The following is a 17972-nucleotide window of genomic DNA, read 5'->3' on the forward strand; positions in this document are numbered from 1 at the left end:
GATTCTCTCTCTCTCTCTCTCTCTCTCTCTCTCTCTCTCTCTCTCTCTCTCTGCCCCTCCCCTGCTTGCTTGCTCTCTCTGCCTCTCAAAAAGTCAATTACAAATTCTTTTATATACTAGGTTATTGGAATCCTCTCTGAGAGATCCTGTGTCCACTTTACAGGTGAATAAACTCACGTGTAGAAGAGGTAAGTGTATCAGAACTCTTCCAGTGGCAAGTAACAGAAATTATTCAGCTCAATTTGATTATGAAGTGCGGGGGTGGGGGGAAGAGTAATCTCTTGGGTCATACAAGTGAAGATTTAGGAGTAGGGGTAATATTGGCTTCAGGTATAGTTGGATCCAGGTGTCAAAATGGGTCTTCAGTAATCTATCTATCCTCAGTTCTTGACTCCAGGCCCTCTGAGCTGGCCATATTCTCGGACAGACTCTGTCCTTACAGTGCAAAAGGACCAGCAGCTACTCCAGGCTTCTGTCCCACCAAGTGCATCACCACGCTGAGCAGGTCAAAGCGAGACAGGTACTGGGACCTACCTCCTGCCCTTGACACCTTGCTCAAGGATTCACAGAGACCATCCAAACCCCCTTCCTGGCCTGGGCTGGCTAAGCTTGCTGGCCCGGGCTCCCTTGGACCACCTTGCCCAATGGGGCAAGACATCAGTCTCTGCTTCTCCAGAGTCCCTCCATCCTGCTGCCTGCTCTGTCTATACCACCAACGCCTTTTCTCCGTGGCCCAGCCACTGTGCTCTGCTCTAAGTCATGTGCAGTTACCAGAGGGTCCCGGCCAGCTGGTGGTCTACAGGGGCCCATCTGAGGTGGAGGACCCTCCAGCTCACGGGTTGTGTTCAACGGGCACCTCCATCTACAATAGCTCCCCAAACCCACCAGCTAGAAACCCTACGGTGCGTGGTGAGTGTTGGTCCACAGAATGGCCGCCCAGAATGGAGCTCCATCCACAGTGGAGAGTGAACCAGCAGCCTCAGCAAGGGGCCACAGGAGTCATTAGGAGATGCTGCATCCTGCACTCAGGGACAGGGGACAGTCCCGCCTGCAGGCCAATCACAACTTTATTGAGCATCAGGGTCCCCCATTCCCAAGGCTACAAGATCTGGAAGACAGCAGCTGACACCACAGCTTCTGGAACTTCATTGCATTTTTCTGTCCCCTGTATCACCCAGAATTTGAAGACTCCAAGCTAGGCATGCACCAGAAACTCAACAGATGTTTGTGGAAGCTAAAACGTTTCTCATCCGTCTGCCTTGGCCCCATGTAACACTCATCCCTTCCTTTCCTGAGGGATCACCCCTCACCATCACGAGGCCAGTGGCTATAGCATAGGGAGGTTTGGCTGCTGTGGCTTGGGTAGAAGAATCTGCTTGGATTGCTCACCTAATTTCAGTTTTTTGTCAATAATATGGAAATATGAGTAGCCCTCTTTCCATTGCAAGTAAAAGAAACCCAAGCTCAAACATTACTTAAGCAGAAGGAAAAATGTGAGGATTCAAGTTACTAAAACATCCAGAGTGAGGACTTCAGGCACAGTCGGATCAAGGGGCACAAGCCCGGTGCTCAAGGTTCATTCTCTGGGCCACACTAGCCTCTGAGTTGGTTTTGTGTGGGTGGGCTCCTTCTTCTGTGCCTGTGTTTGAATCTGCACTCCCCTAACACAGATCCTGAGGCAGATATTTGAGTGAAAATCTTTTATTTGGGAGTTTGGGGAGGTAGGAAGTGAGACAGGGAAGGGAAACACTCAGCATAGTACATTGCTAAGCAAATTGCGCCTACGGGCACCTGGAGGTTAAGCCCACTGAGGAAGCCAGAGAGACTGTTCAGCACGTGCCCCAGGGTTGTTCTGCCTGAGGGGCGAGGGAGCTGGGCTGTTTGCCCACCATTGCGCATCCGGCCATCCAGTTAACTCCTGGCACCTGGTGAGCTCACTCCCCAGCCAGGGAAAGCTCTGAGGCACAGACCCGTAGGAAGCAATGCCTGGGGTTTGCTCTGTTTGGACCAACCGATTCTTGTTCCGGCCTCTGAGCCAATCACTCTGGCTAGCACTGATTGGCCGAGAGGGTCACGTGTCCCGGCCTCCGCGGAATCTGCTCAACGTCCTGTTAGGTCACGTGCTCACACCAGAACTTGGCGCACGCAGGCTGAGCCTGTATCGCGTGTTCGCCAGGTCTCCGGCTGGTCCGCCCCAAACCATACGGCTGAAGACGGGGGGAGGAAAAGGGGGTGTTATAACCAGGAAAAAAGGGACCGGTAGCTGAGTAGGGGGAGACCACAGACCTCACCCCCAGAGACCCATTGGGTCATTTGAGAATCAAGGACAGTCAGCTGCGGAGTGTGGAGGGCAAAGCTCGGCACCTGACGGGCACCTGGGGCTCGTCTAAGCCAGCGACCCCCACGCCCCACGGGGTCCGCGGATGTGCCGCCCTAAGCCTGCCGCTTCGGTTCCCCCTTTTCGGGGCTTTCTTTTTTCTTCCGCTAGATTTTTGCATTTTTCTGAAGTCTCGGACTTTGTTTTTTTATATATATACAGAAAAGAAAATGGGGAAAAATTTTTTTTTAAGCTGCAAGCCAGAGCTGCCTGTGCCTGCTGCCTTCCCCGACTCTCGCATCAGCTTTGCGAGAGTGTGCTCGCTCCCCAGACGGCAGAGGCAGCCATCGGGTCGGGGGCCAGGCCTCGGCAGCGCAGGCAGGCGACGGTGATGGGGGAGCAGCCGGCCCCATTAAGTCAGCACAACCCGCCCGGGCGTGGGCGAGCAGAGTCCTCCGATTTGGCCCTCGTCAAGGGAACCGTGCAAGCAGCCGGCTAAATTCTACGGCCTCGTGGCTCAAACACAGGCTCATCACAGGCTCTCCTAAGGTCTAGCTGGGGCTTCCTGGCATTATGCTTTCATCCGGGACACGCTTATTGAGTACTTGCTACCTGCCAGGCACCGTCCTAGGCACGGGGGACGCTGCAGTGAACGGAGAAGCCCAAACCCCTGGCTTGGCGGAGCGCACGTTCTAGCAGAGATAACTAATTGTAAAGGTAACGATTAGGTGAGTTGGATGGTGTGTTAGGAGATAGTAAATGCTATTTAAAACTAGATGAAGGTAATAGGGACCTGGAGAATGGGAGCGGGGTGGGGGTGGGGTCTTAAGGGGGTGGGCCAGGGTGGACCTCCTTGAAAAGGTGAAGCGCCATCAGATATTTGAAGGAGAAGGGAAACGAGCCGTTGGATGTCCCAGAGAGCAGGGTCCACCAGTGAGGACAGCCAGCGCAAAGGGCCTGCGGTCACGCATGCCTCGTGTGTTCCAGCAGCAAGGAGACCAGGCGCAGATGGGGCTTGGGCAAAGAGGACAGAGGTTGGAAGTGGGGTCCTGACCGCCCTTGTAAGAACTTCCCTCTGTGAGGTGAGCCTTCAGAGGGTTTGGACAGAAAAGGGAGGGGAAGAGGCAGGGCCCCACCTGGTGCTTTCCCTCTGGCTGCCTGCTGAGATTAGATTGCAGGGACCGAGGTGGACTTGGGAAATGCAAATGCAGCTGAGGAGGCCGGCTGGGAACTGGGTGGGAGCAGAGCAGGGTGGATTCTGGATACATTTGGAAGGACAGATTAGGCAGGGGGTGTGAGCAAGGAAAGGAAGTCAGGCAGGTCTCCGGGGATGGGGCCTGAGTGTGGAGTGGCTGGAGCGGCTGTTACCTAGGTGGAGACATCCTTCAGCAGGGCTCGGGGTGGTGCAGGGAGGTGCTGGGAACTCACTTTGGGGCTGGAAAATTTCAGACACCCAAGTGAAAATGTCAAAAAGGCGATTGTGCGTGTGGGTCTGCAGGTGTCAGAGGGATGCGTTCGGGGGTCATTGAGGGAGTGCAGCGGAGGGAGAGGTCCAAAGCCCAAGCCCTGGGGCCTGGTTAGGACTTAGGGAGTGATAGAGAAACCTGCCTGCAGGGTAGGAAGACAGTCCAGGAAGCCAGGGGGAGAAATTCTCCCAGGGGCTTGGACTGAGCTCACAGAGCTCCAGCGGCGTCTGGAGGGGCCGAGTTTTGAGTTTTGGAGAGGAAGGGAGCCCAGGAAGGTCGTGCCGCACAGCCGAGCAGGCAGATGGGCCACTGGAGCAGGGGGTGGGGTGGGGAGAGCTTTCTCGGCTGCAGCAATGCCGGCACCTCCCTGCGTCTACACCGCGGGAGTAGAAAGAAAGGGCGCATTCCTGATGCAAGTCGTGCCTTCGCCGCTCACATCCCCGGGGGCTTTTACCAAATTCAGAAGGAATCCAGGCGGCCCACAAGCTACCAACGGCCACCCCCAGACAGATGTCACCACTTTCCCGCCCGTGACTCCTTCAGGCTGATGCAGGGCCTGGCAACCCGTTCCTGCCCCCTCCCTCCCCCTCCCTGGCTGAATAAGTTAGGCACTATTCTAAGTTCAAACTAAATAAAGCAGTTTAGAGTGACTAATTCTTTGTGAAATGTATGCTCCCCAACGTCTTTGCTGCTACCAATGCCGGGCACCATTTATCACCCTGATTTCAGCTGTGTGGATTCTGGAAGGAGCTCCCAGGCTGAGGTGGCCTCATTTCCAGCAGCAGGGCAAACGCACCTGAGTCCCCCACCCCTTCGTCTTCCTCCTCACCGGGGGCAGGGCTGCAGGAGCGACTCTGGGGTCTGCAGTAAATAGGGGAGGGTTTGTAAGAGATGCCATCACCCATGTGGCCATTCGCAAGGCCACCTCAGGACTTCACAGTTGGAGAGGATGGAAGGAAGGTGCTGGGCTAGGCTGGGCCAGAGACCGTTTCTTAGAGAAGATGTGACACAAGCAGGACCCCGAGGGCCAGGGGCTTCGGAAAGGTGACCGGAAGCTCTGGGGGCACCTGCTGAAGGGCTTGGAGTGAGCAAACACGTGGAGGAGGGTCTAGAAGAACATGAGTGGAGCATGGAGGGGAGGGAAGGCCCTTCCTCCCCCAGGCCCCATCCTTGCCTGTTCAAACCTGCCCCTGATCCTCAGGCAGAGCCCTCTCTCCCCACTCTGGACTCCCAGCCCCTCAACCTTCCCTGACCCCAGCCCAGTGGGGTCATCTGTGTCCAGACTGGCCTTCCCCTAGACTGGACACTCCTTGCTGTGTTGGAGTCTAGGAGGAGGGGCATCCAAGAGAGAGAGAGGGAGCAGCCAGTGCAAAGGCCTTGAGGTCCAGCATGCCTCCATGTGCGCAAACAGCAAGGAGACCAGTAGCCAGAGAAGTAGCATCCCAGGTCTGGTCCATAGGCTGGCGCAGGGTAGGAGCCTTCAGGATGACAGGTGAATGAATGGAGGGAGGGGAAGATAGAGAGATACGCGCGTGTCCGGTGGACAGCCTCCATCCGGGTTTTACCGCAGTTATGTTATGCTCTGGTCCTGAAACGTGCCTGTTTCAGTGTGCCGTGAGCGTGGGGGTGGTTGCGGAGTCCCGTCTTCGTCTTGCTGGGACCAGGCAAAGCCGTCGGGAGCTGGATATCAGGACCCCGATGATGAACCCAGGCTGGTGGCACCTGTCTGCCTGGAACACAGGCACCCCTCATGCCCATTGTGGGAGCCTCACTCTTCTGTGTAAGATGCGGGGCTGGCTGAGGTGTCTGGAGTGGAGACAGGAAGAGAGGCCTCGGACAACCTAGCTCTTGTAAACAGCGCTGTGGGCTGGAGTGGGTTTCCTTCTAGATGCAACTGGGGATGGCAGGAACCTCCCTGGAGACCCCAGAAAATTCTGAGTCACCTTAGGGAAGGCACTAGAAGCAGGGACAGGGGCCTGGGAGCCCTGAAATCCTCGGCATCTGGCTCCGAGTTGTAGCAAAAAGCCGAACGTGGACCTTCCTCCATCCTGTCGGAGGAGTGAGAGCTGCAGGTGTGGACCCCGGAGGCTTCCACTCAACTGATGTTTGGTGCTGCTTTTTTTTCCTCCAGAAGGAGTCAAGTCCAGGGGCCAACTCAGAGGGGAGGCCTTGACTCCTGAGGGATCATCTTAGTAAACAAACATGTATGTACTAGGTACACCCCACGGGTCTGATCGTTACTTCTCATAACCTTGGAGGCAGCAACCCAGTTCCATCTTAAAAGTGGGAAAGAGGCCCAGAGAGGTTGTGTGACTAGCCAAAGGTCACAGAGCACATGAGTGACTGAGTTGGGATCCAAACCAAGATTATCTGGCTCGCAGGGGACTCTACCGACCCACTGCTTGATATCAGTCTGAATCCTGGTCTCAAGGAATGGAGGTTTTGAGGTTGGAGAAAGCATTCGATTTTCACCTTGAAGGAATGATTCTCCCATCCCCAGAGTTCAAAGGGGCCTCGGTGATTCTTTCTACTGTCAGATTTCCCAGAAAATCAAAGGCACTAAATTTATTGTGTTTAACACGACTTCTCAAGCATCCCAATAATGGCTCTGATTTATAGCCAACGCGTTGTTTTAACCACATTACAAATGATAAAAATCAGTCCTGCAAATACACCTCAAGAGAAACCGTATTAAAGGAAGAAAAGAAGCAGTGAGATTAGATGTTGCATTAAAAGATAGAGTGATGGATTAAGGCCCAAAGTGTAAATTTAGTGAGACTCGCTAGAAAAAGTTGGAGGGGCAGTAAATCCAAAGTGACAATCTCTGTGCGGTGTACCAATATTTGTCACTTTTATTATAGTTTGTTCAGAAGTTGTAGATGGGTCATTATTATTTTTTTTTAAAAAAAGCACAACAAAGTTCAATAAAGCTTAGAAATGAAAGCTGCTTTTGCTTCAGATACAGCCTAAAACCTCAAATCCAACCCACTGTGTCTGATCACAGAGTATTACATAATGGAAGTTTCTTCCTGTGATGTCCAGAAAACATTCCAAACCCAGAAAATGTGGGGAAGGCTCTTGGAGGATCCCAGGTCATACCCGGAAGGCAGGGAAAGACAGTGCCCACATCTAGAAAGTGGCAGAACCCCACCCCCACCCATGCCCTCATTAACGGCAATAACAATGACAATATCAGAGGGTCTGACGTTTCTCCCTGTCACTCATTCAAGGGGCTTCTGAGAGCCATCTCTTTGTCCTTTCTGGTCCAAGCTGACCCATCCATCAACCAAAGTGGGTATGATCAGTCCTTGTAGAACCAGGTGGCTTTGTAGGCACCTCTATTCTAGCCGCTCCCTCTGCCTGTTGTGACTTCTTTCACCTACTTCGCTTCATTCCCTACCTCCTCCTTTTTAGAAACCCCCACTGTCTCGGGGCACCCGGGTGGCTCGGTGGGATAAGCGTCCGACTCTTGGTTTCGGCTCAGGTCATGATCGCATGGGTGGTGAGTTCAAGCTCCACATTGGGCTCTGTGCTCATGGTGTAGAGCCTGATTGGGCTTCTCTCTCTCTGCCCCTCCCCACTTGTGCTGTCTCTGTCTCTCTCAAAATAACATAAATAAACTTTAAAAAAAGAAACCCCACTGTCTCAACGAGGTCTACTCTGAGCACTGTCTTTTAAATGCTCTGTTTATTGAGGTGTGATCTGCAGGCAGTGAGAGGCATAGAGCTTAAGTGTGTAATTCAATGAGTTTTGACAAATACATCCAGGTAAACACCACCCAAGCCTAGATATGGAACAGTGACCATCATCCTTCTTTAAAACTTCAAATTGTTTCCCCTTCTCCATCCCCCACTGCTTGATATTTTTCTTTTCCCATGATACTCATCACCTTCTAACTCACTTACTGATTTTTATGTGTATTTATTTACTTATCCATTCTATTTTTTACCCATTTACAATATTACTGCGTATGGTCTTTTTCACCAAAATAATGTAAGCACCACAAGGGCGGAAATGGTTCTCTCTCTTGTTCACAGATCCCAAGAGCCTAGAATAGGGCCTGGGACGTAGTAGGTGCTCAGTAAATATATTTGGAATAAATGAATGAATCCCCACTTCATAGATGAGGACAGTGAGTAAATTGCTGAAGAGAACACCATGAGTTGGTAAAGGAGTAAGAAAGTGAACTCAGGTGGTCTGGCTCCAGGGTGCCATGGGTGGTCAGTGTCTCATGATGCCTCTCAAGAATGAGAAGATCCACCAGGTTAGGCTCACCCAGTAGTCCACCCAATAGGCCCAATAGTCCTGCCTTTCCCGAGGCTTCCAGTCACCATCTTGCTTCAGCCTGCACTCATGAGTCTCCTGTTCTTTGTGACCAGCTCATTGGGCAAAACAGAGCATCCACTGATGGTAGAGACTGGCCTGTGTGCACTCGTGCTCTGGACTGTGAGCTCATCAACTGTGGGGGCCATGTTTGGGTCACACTGAGGTCCATGTGCCCACATAGTGACCTCCCAAGGTATAGACCAAAAATGCCTGTTGAAAATAGGTGGATAGATAAGTGGACGGGTAGATGGATGGATAGATGGATGGGTGGATGGATGGACAATTGAATAAGTAACGACATAAATACATAACTGTACTTCCCAGAAAATATTCTGGAATCACAGAGTATATCGCCAAGGATGGAGACATATTAAGACAGTGAAGGTTAGGTGGAGACAGACTTGAAAAGCAGCTGGCATTTGTTTTGGGGAGATCTGCTGCCCAGATACCAAGGCCCTCATTCCACCCAAAGGCTGATTTGCTTGGATGGAGTGAAGTGAAAATACAGAAGCAATTGGATAGGACAAATGCACACTACAGTGTGGACAACCTCCAGACCTCATGGCTTTCCCACTCAATTTAAAGATGAGTTTATAATCTGGAGGAATCTCAAGCATGATTAGGAAAAGGATTATTTGGGGATAAGAGACAACCTCCTAGTCCCAGCCCCAATGCCTTACTCATACATGTCATGTAGGTAGCTTCCCACTCTGCCTTCTATTTTAGGGGAACTCTGATCACCTCCAAATCCTTCCCCCGAGCCCTGTCCTCCCAGTAGACTCAGAGGAAACTGTTTCCCCTAAGGGTGTAACTTTGAGTATGTTTCTGTTCCCCAGAATTCAAGCTTCTGTCAGTTCTGTCGAAAGAGGTTCTTTGTTGTCATATTTTTAAAGAACTCTAGAATTGCTCTACCAAAGTTTCAAGAGCCCAAGACCCAGACCTGCTTATCAGATGTTATTAGGACCTAGCAGAATCCTGTGGACATGGGAGGGGAGAGGAGACAGACTTGGAGATCTAGCCAAAAAGCCATTCCTTCTCTTTCTTTCCTTCCCCTATAGATTGGCACATGGCCAGTGTGAGGACAGTCACGTGGGGGTTCCCCCATGGACCATACCCCCAGCATTCACACTTTTGTATGGTTTTCTCCCACTCTGGGCTTGGCCATGTGACCTGCTATGGCCAACGGGATGTAAGGGAGCTTGACACAAGCAGAGTCCTGAAAGGGCACATGCAGATTAGGGCTTGTGCTCTTGGAAGATTCCCTCTTAAAACTCTAACACCCTGCTGGGGAGACCATGCTGGGGTGAGAGATGTGCTCAGCCAACCCTCAGCTGCTCCAGCCATCCCAACCGAAGTGCCAAGCATATGGGTGAAGCCATCTGGAAATTCTCAACCCCAACTGAGCCCCTAAGTGACCACAGCTACACAAGGAACACCAGATGAGACCAGCAGAAGAAACTTCCAGCTGAGCCCAGTCCAGTTAACAGAATAAATACATGGTTGTCGTTTTAAGCCATCAGCTTGTAGAGTGGTTTGTTATACAGTGTGGTGGATTAAAATATGTCCATAAGTTTTTTGTTACTGCCCCCCCGCCCCACCCCCAAAAGGAGCCTAACTCTCCTCTGCTTGTGTGTGGACTGGACTTGGTGACTCACTTCTAACGAATAGCATTAGGAAGTTCTTGTGTGTGACTTCCAAAACTAAGTGATTAAAGGCATTGCTGCTTCCTTCCCCGCCCCCTTCTCCCCCTCTGTCTCTCAGACAACTGACTTTGAGGAAAGCTAGCCACCATGTCATGAAGACACTCAAGCAGCTCTAGGGAGTGATCCACACGTGAGGAACTGAGGCCTCCTGCCAACGGCCATGTTGAGTGCGCCATCTTGGAAGCAGATCCTCCAGTCCCAGTTGAGCTTTCAGAAGACGGCAGACCCCACCAACATCTTGACTGCAACCCACAAGAGACCCTGAGCCAAAACCATTCATCTAAGCCACTCCCGGATTCCCGGCTCTTGGAAATCGAGTGAGATAATAAATGTTCATTATGTTAAGCTGGTAAGTTTTGGGGTGATTTGTTATGCAGCAGTAGATAATTAACACACCCAGCAAGAGATAACTGAAATAGCTGGTGTGCTCTGGTACCATGCCAGAGGTTGTCAATGTTCTAGACTGTGACATAGCATATGGCCTCTCCTCCAAGCTTCCTGAGTGTTGCTTGTCCTGGCTACTCCCCTGGAACCCCCAAACCTTCTCTTGATTTACCAGTTATAAGGGGGTCATCTCTGGCCTGGCAGGGGTCCTACAGAACCCTGGAGCCTGCTCTGGCATATGGCCATGTCCATCCACAGACACCAAAGCCCAATTCATGGTGATGTCAACTATTTTGATGCCCCCTCACTCACTCATTCTAGGGGTTAGCAGAGAGTTGTCATGGCTGTCTTCATCATGGCTGTCTTCACAAGGGAGACCTGTGGTGTCTCCCTCCCTATCCTGCCTCTCAGAGGGGACAGCCGACAGGGTGGTTTGGGGGAGGATGTTTTCCCAGGATGTCTCCCTAAGGAACAGGGTCTCTTGTGCAAGAACCAGAAGGCTGTTTGACTCCCACCTCTTCTGGAGCCCCTCACCCTGCCTAATACAAGCAAAAAACGTCTTGCAGACAAATGCATGTACATCTCTCTGCTTTCCATCCCTCCCTTTGATGGATTTTCCTATCAGTAGAGGGATGCCATCAGAGCATCACAGAATGAAGCTCTTATGTAAATCTGCCCCTTAGGACTCCCCCTCCCATAATCAGGCATTTTCATACATTGCTGGTAGGAGTACAAAATGGTACAACCCTCCCATGGAGGGAAATCTGATCATAGCTAACAAAACTTCATGCATTTTCCCCCAAACCAGCAATCCCAGTTTCTGGAATCGACCCTGAAGATACACTTCCAATGATACTACACAGATATACTGGTAAGTGATGACAGCATTATCTGTAATAAACACTCATACATCAGAGAGTGGCTGAAAAGCCTGTGGTACATTCGCATAATGGATACTATGCACTTGTTGGAAAAAATGAAGATCTCTGTATCTTGATATGGAGTGGTTTCCAGGATACACTGCTAAGTGGAAAAAGCAAAGTATAAAAAGTATTTACTGTGTGGTTGTTGTTTGTATAGGAAAGAAAGGAAATATATATATATCGGCTAATTTGATATATATATATATATTAATCAGCTCTATATATTGACTAATATCGGCTAATTTTTGCAAACAGAAACATCAGACAGTCACCTCAAAATTAATGAAATTGGCTACCCCAAGGGGGCTGGGGTACTTCTCTGACTATACTATGCCTTTTTTATACAGTTTTCACTTTGGTATCCAAAATGAACTCAACAAGGTTGGAGGGAAATGCCCCCCAAATAATTAAGAACATAAAAACAACAACAACAAACCAACAAAAAACGAACCATACTATATATGAAACTGATGACATAACCATATAGAGAACTTTTTACAAAAAATAGTTAATCCAGGAGCACCTGGGTGACTCAGTTGGTCAAGCATCCGACCCTTGATTTTGGTTCGGGTCATGATCTCGCGGTTCTTGGGATCGAGACTTGCATTGGGCTCTGCACTGAGTGTGGAGATTGCTTGAGATTCTCTCTCTCTCTCTCTCTCTCTCTCTCTCTCTCTCTCTCTCTCCCCCTCTTTCTCTCCCTCTGCTCCTCTCCCCCACTCATGTTCTCTCTCTCTCTCTCTCTCTCTCTCAAAATTAAAAAAATTTTAAAAAATAAATAAAAATAGTTAACCCAAAGTTAAAAAAATTTTTTTAATGTTTATTTCTTTTTTTTTTAATTTTTTTTTCAACGTTTATTTATTTTTGGGACAGAGAGAGACAGAGCATGAACGGGGGAGGGGCAGAGAGAGAGGGAGACACAGAATCGGAAACAGGCTCCAGGCTCTGAGCCATCAGCCCAGAGCCCGACGCGGGGCTCGAACTCACGGACCATGAGATCATGACCTGGCTGAAGTCGGACGCTTAACCAACTGTGCCACCCAGGCGCCCCAATGTTTATTTCTTTTTGAGAGAGGGAGAGAGAGAGACAGAGCATGAGTAGGTGAGGGACAGAGAGAGAGGAAGACCCAGAACCCAAAGCAGGCTCCAGGCTCTGAGCTGTCAGCACAGAGCCCAACGTGGGGCTTGAACCCACGAACCTCGTGATCACGACCTGAGCCAAAGTCAGATGCTTAACCAACTGAGCCACCCAGGCACCCCTCACCCAAAATTTTTTTTAAATCCCCTCAAGCTTTCTTAGTTGGCAAGTCTCAGCCACAATAGGTGTTCAATAAATGCTTTCTGAAGTGAGCGAGTGAATGAATGAGTGGATGGGTGGATGGATAAGTCAAGGAAAAAGGCAGGGAGCTGGGTGTTTTATTTTCCCCTTAGCCCAGATGTCTCTGGGCCGGTCACAATTTATGTAATGTAAGGTCTTTGTATTGCGAAAATGAGCCGCAGGCTGTTTCCATGGCCCTCTATGACATCTCATGCTCCCCAACACGATTCTGAAATCCCACTCTTGCTGGCTTCCTCCCGTTCCTGGTCCTGCCCACCCCCCACTTCCTTACCAATCTCCCAGGGGAGATGCTTCTTCATAAAACAATTGCTATTTCATTTGTTTGCTGGGACTGCCATAACCAAGAACCACAACTTAGGCAGCTTAACAGAAACGTATTGTCCCTAGGTCCTGGAGGCCTGGGGGGTCCAAGATCAAGGTGTTGGCAAGGTTGGCCCCTTCTTTGGGATCTCCTTGGTTTGTAGATGGCTGTCTTCTTCCTGTCTCACATTGTTCTCCCTCTGTATGCGTCTCTGTGTCCAAATTTCCCCTTTTGTAAGGATGCCGGTCGTATTGGATTAGAGCCCACCCTGATGATGTCATCTTAACTTGATCATCTGCAAACAGCCTATTTCCAAATAAGGTCACAATCACAGGTACTGGAGGTTAGGACTTAAATACCTTCTGGAAGGATATAATTTAACTCATAACACTTGCAGATGACCTTGACCTGGACAAAGGCATTGCTGGTAACCAGCAGGACTACTATAAGGATTAATTATTAATACGTATAAAACATCAACAACAGTGGGGGGGGGGGACATAGCAAGAACATGACTGTTTATGACGATGACAATGATGATGATTACATACTGAGACATGGCCTCCACTCTCACGCATACTCTAAGGGCTCACCAATGAGCAGATGACACCCCAGTGAGCCACCTGCCAGTCATTTTCTGTCCTACCCTCAATGACTGGCCACTTGACAGGTTCACCAGGCCCGTGGCCCAAAGTGACAGGTCTGGTTCTGTGTGTTCAGGCTCAGAGGAAGCCCAAACCACTTATAGAAAAATGTGAATCCGAGAAGGAAAACTAATACCGGAGGGACCAGGGCTATCTCACATTCCCAATGCCAGTCGCCTTGACACTCTGTTGTAGATGTGATCAGAAAAGTTTCAACTCTCCAGAGTCTCCCCTAATGTTCATAACTGTACACAGGATTTAGCATCAAGAAGATGCCCAAAGAGCAGGCAGGTTTGTGCTGCGTTGGCAGACATCAGGGTCTAAGGATCAGAAAGGCCGGCACTGCCCACCGGCCCACGCGGCCGGGAGGTCTGCCTAGGACAGCCTAGGAGGAGGGCTGGGGAGGAGAGGCCCCTTTCTGGCCCCCGTATCACACAGACCTGCGGCCACCTTTGCAGGGAACTCAGGCTGGTGTCTGTCCGGCTCTGCCCCGGGGTGTTGCCCTGGCTCCACAGTTCCCTCAGGGTTGGAGAGCCTAGACCGCCCCTCCTCTTTCCCCTCGTCAAATACTAAGCAATTATGTCAAAAGGATGCTGAAACAGGAGGCCGCCCTGGCGGGGCTGGGAGGTGGGGGTTGGGGGGGGGTGGGGGTGGGAGGCGGGGCCACAGCTCTTGGCTTAGTTCAAGGCACAGGGTCCCATGTGCTGCCAGATGACAGAATGCATTTGTGCATGAAAAGAGAAGCCTCAGAACAAAAGACAGAGAACAACACATGCCCCGCTCTTGGCCTTGGTGATGCTTGACATTTCTGGGAAATGAATTTAGCGCAAAAACCAACAATTCAAAACCTTGTGCCAAGTAGCTGATGCGAATAGAACCAGTGGGGGAAGGAATAACGTGAAGATGAAGCAGGTCCCAAAATAGCTGTCGTTTGCTGCTGCGTCCACACGGGCGGAGGGAGGCAGGCTGTCAAGGGAGCTGTGTACGAAAGCAGGAAAAAAGGTGGGAGTGAGGGCCCGGCTATTGAGGGAAAGAGTGTACGTGTATGGGTGGTGGGGCTTGGCGGGGGGCGGGGGGGGGGCGGATATTCCGCTTTATTCAGATTCTCGGTCTATAAACTCCCATCAAACCGTCCAAACCCAAATTCCAATTCCCCCGAGGGCCTGGCCGCTTACCGAGCCGTGGCCGTCGTGTCCCAAGGCCCTTCCTACTCAACATGTCCCAGAAGGACTTATTCTCTCATTGCCCACCCCCAACACACCCCACACTCGCTCCTCCCCACCGCCCCCCATCTCAGGGCGAAGGGGGGTTGTCTTCCCCTCGTCTTCCCCCCATCCAAACTGCCTCTGTATCTTCCATGTAGAGACGGCCTTGGGCCGTGTGAATGGGTACAGGCTTGAGAGCCAGACTGCCAGTGTTCTGGGTTCAAATCCCACTCTCCCACTTACTAGCTACGTGACCTTGAGCAAGTTTGTTTCAGGGTCCCCTTCCGTAAAATGGTAATGACAACAGTACCTGTTTTCTATGGCAGGTAGGAGATCTCAATGACTTAGAACTTGTAACAGGACAGAGCTGTCCACATTAAATACTCAAGAATGTTGACTCTTATTATCTCTGCCATTAGTATATCCTTGCTCTCAAATATGCCCCATTTCCCTGTCCCCACCGTCCCTTCCTGAAATCTTCTCTGCCCTCTCAATCTTCTTCCCACCTCCCCCTGCCACTGGGGCATCCAGGGTGATGGTCAGCCAGGAGGGCTGGCTCCTGGGCAGGGCCAACGCTATTCCTCATCTCAGAGGTTGAAGGGACAGCCCTGTCCCTCCCCTTAAGACCACTCCTGTCCTTCCTGGCCCCTAAATACTCTTACCTTGGAGGCTGTAGTGTGTTGAATAGTATGTTCTCCAAAATTCACATCCACCCAGAACCTCAGATCGTGTGATCTTATTTGAAAATAGGGTCTTTGCAGATGTCATTGAGCTCATTTGAGGTCATGCTAGATTAGGGTGGGTCCTGAATCCGATGGCTGGCGTCCTTATAAGAAGAGGACACGACACAGAAAAAAGTACACACAGAGAAGGCGGCCGTGCAAAGACACAGACAGAGACCAATCAGAGTGAAGCAGCCAACACAAACATACCAAGGATGGCGGGAAACCACCAGAAGCTGGAAGAGGCAAGTGGGGAGACCCCCTAGAGACTGGTGGGAGCGTGGCCCTCCCAACACCTTGATTTTGGAACACTGACCTCCGGAAGTGTGGGGGAATACGTTTCTATTGTTTTACGCCATCTGGTTTGTGGTAACTGGTTACGGTGGCCTCAGGAAACAGCACCTACGTGTCCCCGTGCTCCTCATTCAGTACCCCTGACAAGCAGCCACCTGGGAGTCAACCTGTGTCCCTGCTGACCAGCAGCCAGGATGTGACATTTTGTAGGTGTGTTTTATTTTATTTTATTTTATTTTATTTTATTTTATTTTATTTTATTTTATTTCATTTCATTTCATTTCATTTCATTTCATTTCATTTCATTTCATTTCATTTTATTTTATAGAAAGAGAGAGCTAGCACGAGGGAGAGGGGCAGAGGCAGGGGGGAGAGAGAGAATCTCAAGCAGGCTCCATGCCCGACACCGGCTCAATCCCACGACCCTGGGATCGTGACCTGAGCTGAAGTCGGACACTCAACTGACTGAGCACCCAGGCGCCTCTATTTTTTTTTTTTTTTTTGACATTTTGTAGATGTTTAATTAAATTGGTATTGATTCAGATTTTGCAATTTCTTTTCCATATTGCACAGTCAATGATAGCTTTTCCCTGTTTCAAATGTTTTCTTAGTCTTTGAAAAGCCTCAGCACAAAGGCCCTGTGCTTACATGACCTGGTAGGTGGAGCACCCTCACCCTGATGCCTCCTTTCCGGACTTGGAGATGCCCCCGGGGACGATGCAAACCCTGTCCGGCCGCCACTCGCTGCCTCCCCTTGGTCGGAGAAAGCGGGCCCACTCCTGCACGGCCAGGGACCAGCCTCAATGCCTCTCCCGTCGGGGCTATGGAGGGGGCAGGCGTCCACTCTCTCCCCACTCCCTGGGGCTCCTCCAGTTGGACCCCTACAGAGCCAGGCAGAGGTTTGGCCGAGGGGCAGTGGGTCGCCGGTGGGCAGAGACCCTCCCTAACATTCCTGGCCTCCTCCAAGCCTCTGAACTGTCTTAGAGATCGAGACTTTACGAGAGAAAAGGTCAATGCCTGACCTTGGGGAGAGCCCCCCTCTTGCCCTGCCCCTCCTTCATGGATTGCACCCCTGCCCTTTGCTTCCCGTGGCTCCCTCTCCGCCGGTCTCCCGTGTGCCTGTCCCCCACCTGGAAGGCGCCTTCCGACTTTTGCGCCACCCAACGCTGACTGTGTCCACGAGATTCTTGGGAGGCCTCGAGCCACATCCCGCCCTGAGCCTCGGTCTCTTCCTGTGATGAAGCCGGAGCACAGAGTGCAGGTGAGCATGAGAGAGGGTGCCTGTCTCTCGCGTCACTGGGCGGCCAGGCGGTGCCTCAGGACAGTGTGACACACGTGCAGCCAAGATGAAGGCATTAAGTATCACCCAGGGAAGAGACCGGTGCACGACGGAGACCACGGAGAACGCACACACACACACACACACACACACACACACACACACACCGAGCTCAGGTGGTCAGGTGGGGCGGGGTTTACTCGCAGCGAGGTTGGAGAGGACAGATGCACAAGCGCCAGCCCCTTGCGGTGCCTCAGTCCCCCATGGGCTGCCCGCACCCCACTTCCTGCTGCAGCGGAAGGGCCCCAACCCATCCCGTGTAGGGTCTGCAATACAGACGGCCGCGGGCACGCCTGAGGGCCACTGACCCGCACGCTCGAGCAGAACGAAGGAACACACACTGGGTCTGAAATAGGTAAAGGCACCCCCATGCGAGGCAATCATCCCTTCACAGCCTGCGCGGGCTCCCTATCTCCTGAGAAAGATGGGTTCCAGGCCAGGGTCCATCCTTATGTGACCAAGCAGGGACCAAACGGCTGCCTTTCCCAGCACAGCTGGTTAAGTGGCACCTGTTATTTTACCTCCAGGCTTTCTCCCCTTTCCCTCCGGGGGCCGTACCTCCACTCGCCATTATTTCACAGGCTGTGAATCCCTGACCCGCCCCATCCACCCATACACTAAGGGGGCGGGGTATCCTGCAGAGCAGATCACCGTTCCCACCCATCTCGGGACACTTAACCCTCTGGTGTTTCAGGGTATCCACCTATAATGTGGAGCCCCACGCCACATTCGTGGGCCGTGGACCTCCTCTTCGGACAGCGGCTGCCCCTCCCCTCACAACCTGTGCCATTTTACGGGATTGTTACCTTGTGGCCATGGAGACAAGTGGCAGCTACATCCCCGGTCTCCATGGCTCCGTCCATATCATGAAGCTCCAAGATCTTAATGTCCCCGTGGTGCAACTTTTAACTTCTTCTTAACTAAGAATTAGCTCAGAGGTAATTGCTTAAATCGCACCGATGAAAATCAATACGGAGTAAATTAAACGAAAAGCAAAATTTATCCTGAA

At 51.3% G+C, this 17972-nt stretch overlaps 1 long non-coding RNA gene and 1 other non-coding gene across 2 annotated transcripts; one reads left to right on the top strand and one right to left on the bottom strand.

The window, feature by feature from the left end:
* Positions 1 to 416: 416 nt before the first annotated feature.
* On the top strand, positions 417 to 17972 carry LOC109495116. The gene is made up of 4 exons (XR_002150329.3): positions 417 to 3045; positions 9871 to 10161; positions 11005 to 11067; positions 16236 to 17972. It is a non-coding gene; the product is annotated as an uncharacterized LOC109495116 (long non-coding RNA).
* Positions 12290 to 12374, bottom strand: TRNAQ-UUG. Its single transcript has one exon. It is a non-coding gene; the product is annotated as a tRNA-Gln (tRNA).

This window comes from Felis catus, chromosome E3 (genome assembly GCF_018350175.1).
Source record: "Felis catus isolate Fca126 chromosome E3, F.catus_Fca126_mat1.0, whole genome shotgun sequence".
Classification (NCBI taxonomy): Eukaryota; Metazoa; Chordata; class Mammalia; order Carnivora; family Felidae; genus Felis; species Felis catus.